Source organism: Oncorhynchus mykiss, chromosome 16 (genome assembly GCF_013265735.2).
Source record: "Oncorhynchus mykiss isolate Arlee chromosome 16, USDA_OmykA_1.1, whole genome shotgun sequence".
In the NCBI taxonomy this organism is placed as follows: domain Eukaryota; kingdom Metazoa; phylum Chordata; class Actinopteri; order Salmoniformes; family Salmonidae; genus Oncorhynchus; species Oncorhynchus mykiss.
Genome location: NC_048580.1, coordinates 35,335,697 through 35,354,637, shown reverse-complemented (window position 1 = coordinate 35,354,637; position 18,941 = coordinate 35,335,697). Strand labels below are relative to the sequence as shown.

General features: G+C 44.1%; 1 protein-coding gene across 4 annotated transcripts in view; it reads left to right on the top strand.

Annotated features, from left to right (window-relative positions):
* Positions 1–18,135, top strand: part of LOC110491865 (tyrosine-protein phosphatase non-receptor type 11) — a 117,729-nt gene extending 99,594 nt beyond the window's left edge. For all 4 annotated transcript variants that reach the window (XM_021565687.2, XM_021565689.2, XM_021565688.2 and 1 more), the window contains exon 16: positions 15,813–18,135. The gene's annotated coding sequence lies outside the window, so the exon portion shown is untranslated. The remainder of the gene's footprint in view (positions 1–15,812) is intronic.
* Positions 18,136–18,941: the final 806 nt, after the last annotated feature.

Here is an 18,941-nt window from a genome sequence, read left to right as displayed (position 1 = left end):
GGGACTCAAATCCTGCAGTGCCAGACGTGTCCCCCTGCTTAAGCCAGTACATGTCCAGGCCCGTCTGAAGTTTGCTAGAGAGCATTTGGATGATCCAGAAGAAGATTGGGAGAATGTCATATGGTCAGATGAAACCAAAATATAACTTTTTGGTAAAAACTCAACCTGTTGTGTTTGGAGGACAAAGAATGCTGAGTTGCATCCAAAGAACACCATACCTACTGTGAAGCATGGGGGTGGAAACATCATGCTTTGGGGCTGTTTTTCTGCAAAGGGACCAGGACGACTGATCCGTGTTAATTAAAGAATGGATGGGGCCATGTATCGTGAGATGAAACGTGGCTGGGTCTTTCAGCATGACAATGATCCGAAACACAACATCCGGGCAACGAAGGAGTGGCTTCGTAAGAAGCATTTCAAGGTCCTGGAGTGGCCTAGCCAGTCTCCAGATCTCAACCCCATAGAAAATCTTTGGAAGGAGTTGAAAGTCTGTGTTGCCCAGCAACAGTCCCAAAACATCACTGCTCTAGAGGTGATCTGCATGGAGGAATGGCCAAAATACCAGCAACAGTGTGTGAAAACATTGTGAAGACTTACAGAAAACGTTTGACCTCTGTCATTGCCAACAAAGGGTATATAACAAAGTATTGAGATAAACTTTTGTTATTGACCAAATTCTTATTTTCCACCATAATTTGCAAATAAATTCATAAAAAATCCTACAATGTGATTTTCTGGATTGTTTACCCTCATTTTGTCTGTCATAGTTGAAGTGTACCTGTGATGAAAATGACAGGCCTCTCTCATCTTTTTAAGTGGGAGAACTTGCACAATTGGTGGCTGACTAAATACTTTTTTGCCCCACTGTATATCCAAAATGTCCATTTATTTAGCACGTTTGATCCAGAAAAACACTGTTTCCAACTTGCGCCATGTGACTACAAAATATCTCAAAAGTTACCTGTAAACTTTGCCAAAACATTTCAAGCTATTTTTGTAATACAACTTTAGGTATTTTTTTAAGTAAATAATCAATCAAATTGAAGACGGGATGATATGTGTTCAATACAGGAAGAAAACAAACTGACGCTAGCTTTCTTTTCATGCGCCTCTATTAAACAGTACACATGAAGTGACCCTCGTTTTGAACAGGGCTTCTTCTTCATTACACAAAGGAAAACCCTCATCCAATTTCTAAAGACTGGTGACATCCAGTGGAAGCGGTAGGAATTGCAAGCAAGTCCCTTTGAAATCTGGATTCTCAATGAAAACCCATTGAAAAGAGAGTGACCTCAAAAAAAAATAAATCTGAATGGTTTGTCCTCAGGGTTTCGCCTGCTACATAAGCTCTGTTATACTCACAGACATGATTCAAACAGTTTTGGAAACTTCAGCGTGTTTTCTATCCAAATACTAATAATATGCATATCTTATCTTCTGGGGATGAGTAGCAGGCAGTTGAATTTGGGCATGCTTTTCATCCAAAATGTCAAATGCTAAATGCCCTATGCTAGAGAAGTTAAGAACATACAAGCTGGCGGGTTATACACTCTATCGACAGTGTAGCAGCCTCTGGTAAGACACGCGCGGGGACCTATGCATATTTGTAAACAATAGCTGGTGCACGATATCTAAGGAAGTCTCAAGGTTTTGCTCACCTGAGTTAGAGTATCTCATGATAAGCTGTAGACCACACTAACTACCTAGAATTTTCATCTGTATTTTTTGTAGCTGTCTACATACCACCACTGACCGAGGCTGGCACTAAAGCCACACTCAACGAGCTGTATTCCGCAAAAAGCAAACAGGAAAACGCTCATCCAGAGGTGGCGCTCCTAGTGGCCGGGGACTTTAATGCAGGGAAACTTCAATCAGTTTTACCTAATTTTTATCAGCATGTTAAATGTGCAACCAGAGGGGAAACAATTCTAGACCACCTTTACTCCACACACAGAGACGCATACAAAGCTCTCCCTCGCCCTCCATTTGGCAAATCTGACCATAACTCCTGACCTGCTTTCAAGCCAAAATTAAGGCAGGAAGCACCAGTGACTCAGTCTATAAAAAAAAGTGGTCAGATGAAGCAGATGCAGATGATGGAATATGTTCCGGTATTCTTCCGATTGCATTGAGGAGTACTCCACATCAGTCACTGGCTTTATCAATAAGTTCATCCAGGACGTCGTCCCCGCAGTGACCGTACGTACACACCCCAACCAGAAGCCATGGATTACAGGCAACATTCGCTAAAGGGTAAAGCTGCCGCTTTCAAGGAGTGGGACTCAGAAGCTTATAATAAATCCCGCATTGCCCTCCGACGAACCATCAAACAAGGCAAAGTGTCAATACAGGACTAAGATCGAATTGTACTGCACAGGCTCGTTGGATGTGGCAGGGCTTGCAAACTATTACTGACTACAAAGGGAAGCACAGCCGAGAGCTGCCCAGTGACACTGGCCTACCAGACCAGCTAAATCACTTCCATGCTCGCTTCAAGGCAAGTAACACTGAAACATGCATAAGTTCATCAGCTGTTCTGGATGACTGTGATCACGCTCTCTGTGAGTGTGAGTAAGACCTTTAAACAGGTCAACATTCACAAGGCCGCTGGGCCAGACAGATTACCAGGACGGTTACTCCGAGCATGCGCTGACCAACTGGCAAGTGCCTTCACTGACATGTTCAAACTCTCCCTGCCTGAGTCTGTAATACCAACATGTTTCAAGCAGACCACCATAGTCCCTGTGCCCAAGAAAGCAAAGGTAACCTGCCCAATTGACTATACATCTGTAGCCATGAAATGCTTTGAAAGGCTGGTCATGGGTCACATCAACACCATTATTCCAGAAACCCTAGACCCACTCCAATTTGCATACCGCACCAACAGATTTACAGATGATGCAATCTCTATTGCACTCCACACAGCCCTTTCTTACCTGGACAAAAGGAACACTCATGTGAGAATGCTATTCATGGACTACAGATCAGCGTTCAACACCATAGTGCCCTCCAAGCTCATCAATAAGCTAAGGACCCGGGACTAAACACCTCCCTCTGCAACTGGATCCTGGACTTCCTGACAGGCCACCCCCAGGTGGGGAGGTTAGGTAACTACGCATCCCCCACGCTGATCCGCAACACGTGGTCCTCTCAGGGGTGCGTGCTCAGTGTCCTCCTGTACTCCCTGTTCACTCATGACTGCACACCCAAGCACGACTTCAACACCATCATTAGGTTTGTTGATGACACAACAGTGGTAGGCCTGATCACAGACAATGAAAAGGCAGCCTATTGGGAGGAGATCAGAGAACTGGGAGTGTGGTGCCAGGACAACAACCTCTCCCTCAACGTGATCAAGACAAAGGAGATGATTGTGGAATACAGGACTAAAGGAGGACTGAGCACGCCCCCGTTCTCATTGACGGGGCTCTAGTGGAGCAGGTTGAGAGCTTCAAGTTCCTTGGCGTCCACGTCACCAACAAACTAACAGGGTCCAAGCACACCAAGGCAGTTGTGAAGAGGGCATGACAAAACCTATTCCCCCTCAAGAGACTGAAAAAATTTGGCACGTGTCCTCAGATCCTCAAAAGATTTTACAGCTGCTCCATCGAGAGCATCCTGACGGGTTGCATCACTGCCCGGTAAGGCAACAGCTCGGCCTCCGACCGCAAGGCACTACAGAGGGTAGTGCGTATGACTCTGTACATCACTGGGGTCAAGTTTCCTGCCATCCAGGACCTCTATACTAGGCGGTGTCAGAGGAAAGACCCTATAATTTGTTGAATACTCCAGCCACCCTAGTCATAGACTGTTCTCTCTGCTACCGCATGGCAAGTGGTACCGGAGCGCCAAGTCTAGGTCCAAGAGGCTTCTAAACAGCTTCTATCCCCAAGCCATAAGACTCCAGAACAGCTAATCAAATGGCTACCAATACTATTTACATTGCCCTCCCCCCCTACCTACATGTACATAATTACCTCGACACCGGTGCCCCCGCACATTGACACATTGACTCTGTACCGGTACCCCCTGTATATAGTTATTTACTGCTCTTGTTATTTACTGCTGATCTTTAAATATATGTTATTCTTAGCTCATACATTTTGAGGTATTTTCTTAAAACTGCATTGTTGGTTAGAGTAATTAAGTAAGCATTTCACTGTAAGGTCTACACACGTTGCATTCGGCGCATGTGACAAATACAATTTAATTTGAAGAACCTAAAGGTTCTATGTAGAACCCCAAAGAACCCTATTTTGTAAGAGTGTAGAGCCTCTATCTGAAAAACACGGGGTTGGGGTGAGGGTAATGTTGTGTATGAGAATATTTCTGAAAGGAAACACGACGTATACGTTTATTCAATTATTAGAAAATATTACGATGCATAGTCTTGGCACTCTGCTCTGCTCCTTCAGGGTAGCTCACCGCCAGAGCGAACCGTCATATAAAGATGATCAAACAACTACAGGCAGTGAGCACGATATGCTGTACCAAATCCCCTGAAGGAAGAAACAGGTGTAGGCTGCTGGTGGGATTTCAGAAAACAGCAGGTATAGCGACTAACTAGTAGGCAGCAACGCCAATGGCAGCAAGACACATCAAGACACACCAGCGTGTGTGACATCCATCATCGGGGAAGGATGTGTAGAACTGGCCAACTTAAATAGGCTGCATGAAGGTAGAGTGTGAATCCAATTGGTGCAATATCCTCTGTTGTGATCAGCTGTTGCAACCACACTCAGGTTTCCCTTCTGTGCTGGCTTTGTTTTATTTCAGAAAGAAAACACCACATGGAAGTTTAAGAATTTATTAGAAAGGTTACAATGTGTAATCTTGGCATTAGGCTCTGCTCCTTCAGGGTAGCTCACTGCCAGAGCGAACCGTCATATAAAAATTATAAAATGACTACAGGCAGGGAGCACGATATGCTATACCAAATCCCCCAAAACAGCCAGATGATTAACTGTGTGTATGGCATAATACGCCATTTAAGAGCTGTCAATAGACCAGCGAAGGTCATTGTACCGTTACATGAATGCCTACTAGGCCTGTGTGTGAATACTAACTATCTGTAGCATGAGTAAATGCAGACATATGACGCAACGCCGGGTACCCTCAATGAGGCATCTTACTACATGGGAAATATCCTATCTAAATAGGCAACTGTAAGTAGTATGAACCACAGGAGCCATTATTCCAGCCATTATTTTGAGCCGTCCTCCCCTCAGCAGCCTCCACTTGCCATAGTGACGTCCTGCCGGATGCCCTCGCTGAGCCAAGATCAGCTTTCATCTTGGATCATGAAGATATTCTACCTATGAACACAGCCAACCACCTGAAATATAGATGCACCATCAGTTTGCCTCGCTGAGGCAGGATGAGCGATCTTCTTGGTACATGAAGATATTCTACCTATGAACACAGCCAACCACCTGAAATATAGATGCACCATCAGGTGGCCTCGCTGAGGCAGGATGAGCGATCTTCTTGGTAAATGAGGATATTCTACCTATGAACACAGCCAACCACCTGAAATATAGATGCACCATCAGGTGGCCTCGCTGAGGCAGGATGAGCGATCTTCTTGGTACATGAGGATATTCTACCTATGACCCAACCAATCACATGCAGCTATGTAACAGCTTTATATGTCAAATTGCGATGCAGTACGAATAACCAGCATATCTACTGGACCATATTGACAATTACTGCAGGAACTCTTGTAGGCTCCACAATCTCAGCATTTCAACCAAGTGTAATGTCTTAGGCAGAACAGGATAATAGGCCCATGATTTTGAGGGTGCAGCCGGGAGCGATTTTAGAAGCAGTAGCAGCGTTGATGCAGGAGTGGGCGGCCCATAGCTCAGAGCTAGCCCACAGCACTGATGCAGGAGTGGGCAGCCCATAGCTCAGAGCTAGCCCGCAGCGCTGATGCAGGAGTGGGCTGCCCATAGCTCAGAGCTAGCCCGCAGCGCTGATGCAGGAGTGGACGGCCCATAGCTCAGAGCTAGCCCGCAGCCTTGATGCAGGAGTGGGCTGCCCATAGCTCAGAGCTAGCCCGCAGCGCTGATGCAGGAGTGGACGGCCCATAGCTCAGAGCTAGCCCGCAGCCTTGATGCAGGAGTGGGCGGCCCATAGCTCAGAGCTAGCCCGCAGCGCTGATGCAGGAGTGGGCGGCCCATAGCTCAGAGCTAGCCCGCAGCGCTGATGCAGGAGTGGGCGGCCCATAACTCAGAGCTAGCCCGCAGCGCTGATGCAGGAGTGGGCGGCCCATAGCTCAGAGCTAGCCCGCAGCGCTGATGCAGGAGGGGGCGGCCCATAGCTCAGAGCTAGGTCGCAGGGCTGATGCAGGATTGGGCGGCCCATAGCTCAGAGCTAGTCCGCAGCGCTGATGCAGGAGTGGGCGGCCCATAGCTCAGAGCTAGCCCGCAGCGCTTATGAAGGAGCCAGAGAAGTGATGAGTTACAGTATCTTGTTATTGGTTGCCAGCATCAATGTTGATCAGAGGTTAGCCAGGTGCCGCCTCTGCTCAGCATGCAGATAGCGTAACATGGAAGAGAGGACAAAGCAGTGTCAGTTCTAGTGATGATGACTGGTGTTGATTTGCTAGTTCTTTCATTCTCGGTGTGTATGAGAATACGATTAACTTAACATGTGAAGGTCCATCATTTAGTCAGAACCTGAGAGATCCTGCAATATTAAAGGAGTGGAATTTAGTGTATTTCAGACCGCAGAACCCGTACAAGCCATCACACAGACCACCTCTGGAAAAGCGTAATGTAAACCCAACACTGTTGACCCAAACTTGTGCTACTGCGAGAGGAGAGATACTCAGAGTTATTAAGAGTAGGTGGACAGATGCATTCCTGAGCAGAACTCACACCGAATGGTCCTGACACCCAATATGAATTGACTCCCTGCTATCAGACAATAAGAAAAGCTGCGTTTGCCTCACTGAAATTTGTAATAGAAAAGGCATACATGGTTGTATAAACACAAAACATTGTACAGAGAGAAAAGCAAATCAATTTTGATTGGTCGCATACACAGTTTAGCAGATGTTATGGAAGGTGCAGCAAAATTCTAATGTTCCTAGTTCCTATCAATCAATGCAGTAAATGTCAACAAGCACAGAATAATAACAAATTATAAAAACTCTAGTACAGCAGACATATAAATAGCTACCAGCGTGTAGAGTACCTGAGAATAGCTGGCTAGTGCCCGAGGGGCAGAGTAGGGTACTGGGCACGGTAGTGGGTAGATGTCCTGGAGGGCAGGCAGTGTGCCCTCGATGGTGCATTGGGATAACCGCACCACGCTCTGGAGAGCCCTGCGGTTGTGGTTTGTGCATTTGCTAAACCAGGCAGTCATACAGACCGACAGGATGCTCTCAATGGTGCATATGTAGAAGTTTGTGAGGGTCAGGATCCAAATTTCTTCAGCCTCCTGAGGTTGAAGAGGCGCTGCTGCACCTTCTTCTCCACACCGTCCATGTGGACCATTTCAGGTCCTCAGTGATGTGCAGGCCAAGAAACGTGAAGCTTTTCACCCTGTGCACTGCTGTCTCCTGTAGTCCATGACCAGCTCCTTAATTTTGTTGACATTGAGGGAGAGGTTATTTTGCTGCCAGCAGTCTGCCAAGGCATCTCATCAAACTTGATGATTGAGTTGGAGAGGTGTGTGGCCACAGTTATGGGTGAATAGGGAGTACAGGATAGGGCTGAACACGCAGCCCTGTTTGGGCCCCCGTGTTAAGGATCAGCGTGGAAGCGGTGTTGTTGCCTACCTTCACCGCCTGTAAGGGATTCCAGGACCAGGTTGCACAGGGAGGGGTTCAGACCCATGCCCTGAAAATAGTGATTAGCTTGGAGGGCACTATGGTGTTGAATGCTGAGCTGTAGTCGATTTAACAGCATTCTTTCATAGGTATTAGACAGTAGAATGCTGCAGAGAGGCACAACTCAGCCATGATATACCATCACACAACATAGAGTATAGTAATAAACCCCCCAGAACCACAAATAAATGCTAGTCACAATGTTTTATTTAACCAGGCAAGTCAGTTAAGAACAAATTCTTATTTACAATGACGGCCTACCCCAGACGACACTGGGCCAATTGTGCACCGCCCAATGGGACTCCCAATCACGTCCGGATTCGATGCAGCCTGGATTTGAACCAGGTATTGCAGTCACGCCTCTTGTACTGGGATGCAGTGTCTTAGACCGCTGCGCCACTCGGGAGCCCAATGGGGCAAAACATAACATAACCACCTGTAGGATCGAAATAGCCTAATGTCCTGCCGATACTGCCCAAGAGTGTGCAAAGCTGTCATCAAGGCAAAGGGTGGCTACTTTGAAGAATCTGAAACATAAAGTATATTTTGATTTGTTTAACACTTTTTTTTGGTTACTACATGATTCAATGTGTTATATCATAGTTGTGATGTCTTCACTAGTATTCTACAATGTTGAAAATAGTACAAATAAAGAAAAACCCTTGAATGAGTAGGTATGTCCAAACATTTGACTGGTACTGTTTTTCAGTCAATTAAAGTTGGCCATTCAGATGTGAAGACATACTTATTTGCCACTCCTTTTGCCCCATCTCTTTCAACCGTAGACTTGTTCAATTACTCATCAATTCCTGGAGCCTTAATAGTTCTAACAGTCAGTTTCTTAACAGCTGCATGTTTATCAGTAATTTTTAGAACAATTTCAGAAATCCATCAATTGCCATGTGTGGATGCTGCTTATTAAGCACATCACACCAACAAATATGTCCACATAAATCACAGCTTAATATTTTGTATGATCTCTTATATACCATTTTAGGCCCAGTTTTTGGAACCTTGGCTTTCCTGGATATAACCACTATATGCATCCAATGGGTATGGATACAGCTTTAGAACAAAGTTCTACAGTATTAGTAAAAATGTGATCAATACATGTGGATGATATAGTTCCTGTAGTGTTTATAAATACCATTATAGGTTGATTAATAATCTGAACCAGATTATTGGCACTAGTTAGTGAGAAGCTTCTTCTTGAGCGGATACCTTAATGGAAAAACAGTCAATATTCAGGTCCCCAAGAAAGTAGACCTGTTTACATCACATACACTATCAAGCATTTCATACATTATCTACATACTGACAATTAGCACTTAGCTACACCCTCAAAGAATGGGATTTAGATGAGGTAGGTGTACCTACATCCACTGTAACAACGTGTGCTGAGAGTCGGGAAGCAAGTTCAGGGAGTGAGTGTTTTTAATAAAATAAAGGTAACATAATACAAAACAAGAAACACAGACATGAAACAGAAACAATAACGCCTGGGGAAGGAACCAAAGGGAGTGACATACATCGGGAAGTTTATCAGGTAAGTGATGGGAGTCCAGGTGAGTCTGATAACACGCAGGTGCGCGTAACGATGGTGACAGGTGTACGCCATAAGTAGCAGCCTGGTCTTCTAGAGGCCGGAGAGGGAGTACACGGGACGTCCACAATGCTTCAATAACACTTAACATGAGATCTTCTCTAAGCATTACAGGGATGTGGCTCTGAATATACAGTTGAAGTTTACATACACTTAGGTTGGAATTATTAAAACTTGTTTTTCAACCACTCCACAAATGTCTTGTTAACAAACTTTTGGCAAGTTGGTTTGGACATCTACATTGTGCATGACACAACTAATTTTTCCAACAGTTGTTTACAGATAGATTACTTCACTTATAATTCACTGTATCACAATTCCAGTGGGTCAGAAGTTTACATACACTAAGTTGACTGTGCCTTTAAATAGCTTGGAAAATTCCAGAAAAATGATGTTATGGCTATAGAAGCTTCTGATAGGCTAATTGACACCATTTGAGTCAATTGGTGGTGTTCCTGTGGATGTATTTCATGGACTACCTTCAAACTCAGTGCCTCTTTGCTTGACATCATTGTAAAATCAAAATGAATCAGCCAAGACCTCAGAAAGAAATTGTAGGCCTCCACAAGTCTGGTTCATCCTTGGGAGAAATTTCCAAACGCCTGAAGATATCACGTTCATCTGTACAAACAATAGTGCGCAAGGTGCGAAAAGTGTAAATCAATCCCAGAACAACAGCAAAGGACCTTGTGAAGATGCTGAAGGAAACAGGTACAAAAGTATCTATTTCCACAGTAAAATGAGTCCTATATTGACATAACCTGAAAGGCCGCTCAGCAAGGAAGAAGCCACTGCTCAAAAACCGCCATAAAAAAGCCAGACTATGGTTTGCAACTGCACATGGGGACAAGGATCATACTTTTTGGAGAAATGTCCTCTGTTCTGATGAAACAAAAATAGAATTGTCAAGGTATTGGAGTGGCCATCACAAAGCCCTGACCTCAATCCTATAGAAAATTTGTGGGCAGAACTGAAAAAGCGTGTACGAGCATTGTAACGGTTTTGACTTGAGGTTATTCTTTATAGGGGTGCCAGGTAGGTTGTGCCTACCAGAGAAAACATTGGTTTCTCCTTTTGGTTTGGGAGGGAATGAGTCCCATCTGGTCCGTCAAGTCTACACCAATACAAAGGACTTATGTAAAAGTCAGGATGGAAATAAACTTTTCATAAACCCTTAAAAAATTGGAAAGAACTTAAAAAACAACTGTATTCTTTTGCGTGGGTTACCGTGTATTACCAACAAAATATTACACACACATATAATATAACACAATGAGTTCTGGTTCATCCAGAAATGTCCTGTACCTCGGGCCTAAAAAGAGTCCAGCCCGGTAAAGGAGTTCAGGGAACTCAAGTGACCTTTGTCACACAATGTTTGTCCATTCATTCAAGTGTAGTGTAAACCCAGTATTAATCATACAATCAATATAACAATTATTTTACCACAGAACTTTAAAGCATATCAACTCTTACTAAGTCCTCAACTACAACTAACTACATAAATCATCACCGTATAGAGTGGATCCGATCCTGGGTAAACTCTATTATGCTACAAAACACACGTTTAACGGCAACAAAACAAACGGAATAGAGACGCTTCGGAACTGAGGGTTGAACACATCCTCATGCACGTCTCCATCACAACCCCACTTTTGCGCAGCTGATGCTGGCTATTTAATTGGGAATTAAAGGGAAAGCGCCCTCTTGGAAGGAGAAGCACTGAGACGGTTCAGAAAAATTTAGGGCCGTCACACAATGGAGGCCTACAAACCTGACTCAGTTACACCAGCTCTGTCAGGAAGAATGGGACAAAATTCACCCAACTTACTGTGGGAAGCTTGTGGAAGGCTACGCAAAACATTTGACCCAGGTTAAACAATTTAAAGGCAAATCTACCAAATACTAATTGATTGTATGTAAACTTCTGACGCACTGGGAATGTGATGAAAGAAACAAAAGCTGAAATAAATTATTCTCTCTACTATTATTCTGACATTTCACATTCTTAAAATAAAGTGGTGATTCTAACTGACCTAAGACAGGGAATTTTTACTAGGATTAAATGTAAGGAATTGTGAAAAACTGAGTTTGAATGTATTTGGCTAAGGTGTATGTAAACTTCCGACTTCAACTGTATACAGCAACACCCTATAGGCATTTCTGTCATGATGATAACGACAGATAACGACAGAAATAGCCGCTCCCCATCTAACTTAACAGAGCTTGAGAAAACCAGCAAGGAAGAATGGGAGAAAATCCCCAAATCCGGATATGCAAAGCTGATACAGACATACCCAAGATGACTCAAAGCTGTAATCGTCGCCAAAGGTTCTTCCACAAAGTATTGACCGCATAGAGATAGACTATCGTATGACTGTGATAAGGACCATCTCCATGCTCATGACGAGAAAACATTGATGCTCAATGTATATCAGCGCATACATCTGCATAGCTAGCCTAGTATAGGCTACTTCCTCCTTGTAAGGATGAGGGAGGATTCTCTGTGATGTGGTATGTGTTCACTGAGCGCACCGACTTTGCCCGAAAGCTGGCATTGGGAACAAACAAAGTTTTACAATAGGCTACTCCCAAGACTAATTCTACTTAGCTAGCTAGTTTGTAGCCAGCTATTGACTGACAACAGAAGATCAGCATCATGGTTGATCCTCACAATCAATGACATCCCCCCTTCAGTCAAAAATTGCAACATGAGAATATTGAACGACACAGATGAGGTTCAAACACAGATAGCAAGTAGTCGCAAAGAAAGTTTCTTACAGAAACAGCAAGCATAGTGAGTAACAACTAGTTACAGCAGCATGAGACACCAGTGCATACGTAACATCCATCATCTTAAATAGATCCCATGTAGGGACGGGGCGGCAGGGGCGGGTTGTCTGATAAGATACAAGACAGTTGAAATGGACATATAACCAATACTTCTCTGTCAATGGGTTCCACAAATATTCCAGATGAGGAAAGACATCACAAAAACACTTTGCAAATCAGTAAATCAAATCAAATTGTATTTGTCACATGCGCCGAATACAACAGGTACCATGAAATGCTTATTTATACTTAACCAACAATGCAGTTTTAAGAAAATAGAGTTGAGAAAATATTTACAAAATAAACAACAGTACAAAATGAAATAACATTAACAAGGCTATATATAGGGGATACCAGTACAGAGTCAATGTGCGAGGTAAGGTTAGTCAAGGTAATATGTACATGTAGGTAGGGGTAAAGTGACTAAGCATAGTAGCAGCAGTGTAAAAACAAAGGGGGGTGGGGTCAATGCAAATAGTACAGGTGGCCATTTTGATTAATTGTTCATCAGTCTTATGGCTTAGGGGTAGAAGCTGTTAAGGAGCCTTTTGGACCTGGACTTGGCGTTCCGGTACAGCTTGCCACACGGTAGTAGAGAGAACAGTATGACTTGGGTGACTAGAGTCTTTGACAATTTTTTGGGCTTTCCTTCACACCATCTAGTATATAGGTCCTGGATGGCAGGAAGCTTGGTCCCAGTAATGTCCTGGGCCGTACGCTCTACCCTCTGTAGTGCCTTACGGTCGGGATACCAAGCTGTTGCCATACCAGGCAGTGATGCTACCTATCAGGATGCTTTCGATGGTGCAGCTGTAGAACTTTTTGAGGATCTGGAGACCCATGCCAAATATTTTCAGTCTCTTGAGGGAAAGGCATTGTCGTGCCCTCTTCACAACTGTCTTGGTGTGTTTGGACCATAATAGTTTGTTGGTGATGTGGACATCAAGGAACTTGAAGCTCCCAACCTGCTCCACTAGTGCAGAGGTGGGGTGTTCGGCCCTCCTTTTGCTGTAGTCCACGATCAGCTCCTTTGTCTTTCTGACATTGAGGGAGAGGTTGTTGTCCTGGCACCACACTGCCAGGTCTCTGACCTCCTCCCTATAGGCTGTCTTATTGTTGTCGGTGATCAGGTTGTGCTTGGCCACACAGTTGTTGGTGAACAGAGAGTACAGGAGGGGGCTAAGCAAGCACCCCTGAGGGGCCCCGTGTTGAGTAGCTGTGCGGCAGATGTGTTGTTGCCTACCCTTACCACCTGGGGGCGGCCCGTCAGGAAGTCCAGGATCAAATTGCAGCGGTAGTGTTTAGTCCCAGGGTCCTTAGCTTAGTGATGAGCTTTGTGGGCACTATGGTGTTGAACGCTGAGCTGTAGTCAATGAACAGCATTCTCGCATTCTCCTTTTGTCCAGGTGTGAAAGGGCAGTGTGGAGTGCAATTGAGATTGCATCATCTGTGGATCTGTTGTGGCGTATGCAAATTGGAGTGGGTCTAGGGTTTCCCGGAGGATGCTGTTGATGTGAGCCATGACAAGCCTTTCAAAGCACTTCATGGCTACTGACGTGAGTGCTACAGGGCGGTAGTCATTTAGGCAGGTTACCTTCACTTCCTTGGGCACAGGGACTGTGGTGGTATGCTTGAAACATGTAGGTATTACAGACTCGGTCAGGGAGAGGTTGAAAATGTCTGTGAAAACACTTGACAGTTGGTCTGCGCATGCTCGGAGTACTCGTCCTTGTAATCCGTCTGGCCTGCGGCCTTGTGAACGTTGACCTATTTAAAAGTCTTGCTCACATTGACTACGGAGAGCGTGATCACACTGTCGTCCAGAACAGCTGGTCCTGTCATGCATGGTTCAGTGTTGATTGCCTCGAAGTGAGCACAAAAAGCATTTAGACCGTCTGGTAGTCTCGCTACACTGGACAGCTTGCGGCTGGGCTTCCCTTTGTAGTCCGTAATAGTTTTCAAGCCCTGCCACATCCGACAAGCGTCAGAGCTGGTGTAGTAGGATTCAAGCTTAGTCCTGTATTGACACTTTGTATAGTGGGATTTCTTGTAAATGTCCGGATTAGTGTCCTGCTCCTTGAAAGCAGCAGCTCTAGCCTTTAGCCTGACCTGACAAGGTAAAAATCTGTCGTTCTGCCCCTGAGCAAGGCAGTTAACCCACTGTACCATGGGCGCCGAAGACGTGGATGTCGATTAAGGCAGCTCTCCACACCTCTCTGATTCAATTGAATGCATTCCCTCTTTTCTTTTAGCTCGGTGCGGATGTTGCTTGTATCCATGGCTTCTGGTTGGGATATGTACGTACGGTCACTGTGGCGACAATGTCGTCGATGCACTTATTTATGAAGCCAGTGACTGAGGTGGTATACTCCTCAATGCCACTGGATGAATCGCGGAACATATTCGAGTCTGTGCTAGCAAAACAGTCCTGTAGCTTAGCATCCGCATCATCTGTCCACTTCCGTATTGAGTACTGGTACTTCCTGCTTTAGTTTTTGCTCGTAAGCAGGAATCAGGAGGATAGAATTATGGTCAGTTTTGCCAAATGGAGGGTGAGGGAAAGCTTTGTACATGTCTCTGTGTGTGGAGTAAAGATGGTCTAGAGTTGTTTTTCCTCTGGTTGCACATGATGGTAGAAATGAGGTGAAAACGGATTTATGTTTGTCTGCATTAATGTCCCCGTCCATTAGGAGCGCTGCTTCTGGATCAGCATTTTCTTGTTTGTTTATGGCCTTATACAGCTCACTGAGTGCGGTTTTAGTGCCAGAATTGGTTTGTGGTGGTAATTAGATGGCTACGGAAAATATAGATAGTGTGGTGTTCAGCTTATCGAGCAATCATTCGAGACTTCCTTAATATTAGACATCGCACACCAGCTGTTATTGACAAATATACACACACTACCACCCCTCGTCCTACCAAACATTGCTGTTCTGTCCTGCCGATGGACTAAAAACCCAGCCAACTGTATATTATCTGTGTCGTCGTTTACCTACGACTTCTTGAAACATAAGATATTACAGGTTTTAATATCCCATTGGTAGGATATTCTCGAACGGAGCTCATCCAGTTTATTCTCTAGTAATTGCACGCTGGCCAATCGAACGTATTGGTAGAGGCGAGTTACCCACTTGCTGACGAATTCTCACAAGGCACCCGGATCTGTCCCCTTGTATCTCTGTCATTTCTTAATGCGAATGAAGGGGATTTGGGCCTGGTCCAAGAGCAACAGTGTATCCTTCGTGTCAGACTCAAAAATCTTCTTCCAGTTCGAGGTGAGTAGTCGCTGTTCTGATATCTTGAAGCTCTTTTTGGTCTTAAGAGACGGTAGCAGCAACATTATGTTCAAAATAAGTTACAAACAATGCGAATAAACCCACAATAGCACAATTTGGTTAGGAGCCCGTAAAACGGAAGCCATCCCCTCCGACGCCATTACTCTGAAGGAGTAGTGATTATAGGATTCATTAGTTGTGTTTTATTGTGTGCATTTCTATTAGAAGTGGTTCTGTGTAACACGGTGTGCCATTGTGTGTGCTTCAGTTTCAACAGAGGTGCCTCTTCGCCAGCGCCTGATCCATGGGGGGCCTGTGGAGCTCTGGCCCCGGACCCCCTGGCGGTGGACCCTACCTGGGGTGAAGGTGGAGGTCCTGACACCTCCTAGTCTCTCCCCTTCTGCTGCCCTGCTGGCTGTCTGGAGCATCCCCCCTCCACGGAGAGAGGGGTGTAGCGCAGGGCTCTTGTCCTTCTATCTTCATCCCCCATCCCCTCTCTCTCTCTCTCTCTCTCTATGACCCCCACATGACTTCATGTCTCTTCTACAGGCTCTACCGTTTACTGACAGTGCCTTGTCTACAGACGTGTCTGTATCCCCCTTCCTCCTCCCACAGTTGTTCCATCTCACCACCCAAATCCCCTATCTATCAACCATCCCACCGGCCCAACAAATGTCCTTTGCTTATTTCTGTTGACTCAAACTAAATCGAGAAAAGAAACAAACCATTGTGTACTCTTGTGTGATATCAATGTTTAAGTGATGCTTTTCTCTGTCGTGTTCCGTCGTGAGGTGGATGGGACAAGAAAGATTTCGAGAAGATTTCTCTCCTCGCTCTCAGAATTTGCTCCTCTATCTCTCTCTCCCTCTCTCTCTCTCTCTCTCTCTCTCTCTGCTGGCTGTCATCTACTTGAATCAAAGACTTCAGCAATGTTCTATTCTTGCTAGCAGCAGTCATTACTGCAGTGTTGAGCGATTTTACCACGTGAGGCACTGGCGCAGACAAGCTTACTCAACCCTCTCTCATACCTTCATTTTGAAAGTCGAGGAAAGTCAGGGTATTTGCAATGGCCCTTTGTCAGTGAGTTGGGGTATAAAAAAAAAATACCCCAACTCACTGACAAAAGGATTTTCCATTTGCCACAAAGATATTTTCCATTTCTGTACTGGGAAGTATTTCTTCAATATAGTTTGAGATGTACTTGTTTGTCCCACCTGTCCCACCGATGATCTCTTGTGCCAATAGAAGACGTGCATGCTCATCTACTTTAGTGATTCCACCATTACAGTTGCTGAGCGCCTATTCAGTCAATATTAACAAGCTCCTCTCCAGACTTACTCATGAAATGTTTCTATTTATTTAGTTTGAATCTGTGTCCTTTCAATGGATTCTTGTTTATTTTATTGTTATTAATGGTGTGATTTTGTAATGCACAGGATATGTTTTTTTCTGTTTTTGTTTATTGGGGAAAATGAAAAAGCAGTGCGCTATTGCCTCCAAAGGAAGAAAGATCCAATTCCATTGTTATGAATTGATAAAAAAGCACAATTTTCTGCCCTGCACTTGCTCTGCACATCCTGGTTTATATGCGGGAAATTAACATAGTTTGAGGTCAATGTTGGCCTCAGACAAAGTCTGCAAAGGTTTTCATCCTAATCGAATGGCATAACAAACAGGGTTAAACATCTGCCAAGCGAGAGATAGGAGAAGATGGGAGAGGACAGAAGAGGAGTCAGGATGCTAGCCTGGCTCACTGACGTGGGCTGCCATCGCTGAAGTCTTTAGCCAAACATTACTGGGCCAGATGGCCTACAGCCCAAGATTAAATAATAGATTTATGTCCAAAAAGCAATCTACAAGATGGCTATAATCCAGGCGTGACGATGGTGGGAGTAAAAACCGACGTTACTGATGTCATAAGGAGGGAGGCGCCGCACAGCAAAGAGCCTTCTGTAATATATTTTTAAATATACATGTACGTCATGGGCAGTGGCTTCTTTCTGACAGACGTCATGCTAACTATTCTTAGCATTTTGCATAAAAATCTAATGTTGAAGATGTTCACACTGGATTTAGCCAGCGGCACAATGATGTCATCCTTTTGAACAAGCCGGTTGTTTGGCTACATAGAGGTTGTGTTACCTGCTGTGTGAGTCGGGCTGTACTTGTACATGGTTCAGGCCTTTTTAACTAAGGCTTGGCAGCACATCTGAGGGCCGCATTTGCTACATCGTCTCTTGCTCATCCTAACACCAATACAGTAACTTTCAGTAATACTGAAAGTATGGATTTTCAGTATTTCCCTTTTAGCCGAAATGTCTGTATTTCAGAAAGCTAAATCAGTCCTAGTAGGATATGTCATTCTCAATATTGTATTCATGCTACATTGAGCTCCAAAACTATTGTTGTTTTGGCTCTGTACTCCTGCACATTTTTACCATGATTACGGATAGTCCTGAATGAATCGTGTATAAGTGTATAAGTGTATAAGTGAGAAAGTTAGACACACAAATATCATAATCCCCTAGAATGCTAACCTCCCCTGTTATTGTCATGGTGAGAGGTTAGCATGTTTGTGCGTCTAACTTACTGACTCATCATTATTCACAATTAATTCAGGACTATCCATAATCATGGTAGCATCCACATTCATGTAGCAGTTTTTTAGAAACATTCTATTCTTATTTACAATAAAAGTGACTCCAAAATGAAACAATACATTATTTACCATTCATTTCTATTGGGCACAAAATAATCTGAAACAGCCAAAACAAACAGCAAATGCTTTGTAGAGTCACAAGCTTGATGTAATCATTGCATGCTATATGGGACCAAATAGTAAACTTTTGACAATTTTAATACACATATAAGTGAATTTGGCCCAATACTTTTGGTCCCCTAAAATGGGGAGGACTATGTACAAAAAGTGGTGTAATTTCTAAATGGTTCACCTGGTATGGATGAAGTCTGCACTTTAACCTCATATATAATTTCAGATGTCAAGCGCTGGAGTGCAGAGCCCAAACAACAACAAATGTGTCACTGTCTCAATACTTTTGGAGCTCACTGTATATTCTGAAATCACTGGTAGCTGTAGCTATTTTGAAATTAAGTTGTATGCTATTCTGAAGTGATCACTGAACATTTTGTGCAATTATCTCTCTCCGTCGTTCAACTGCCTGCCTAACTCCTAATCTTGCCCAATGAATGAAAAGTGCATTTTTTGCTTTCTGTTTTCTTAATAATGTTGCACTGATGATCATGATGATGATGATGTTGATGATTTTGTATTGTATTTCACTTTGCCTCTATGGGTCCAAACTTTTTGTTATGTGGTGAGAAATTGAGGGGCGAATCCTAACTTCTACTTATGAGAAATGTTCACTGAGTGAAAACT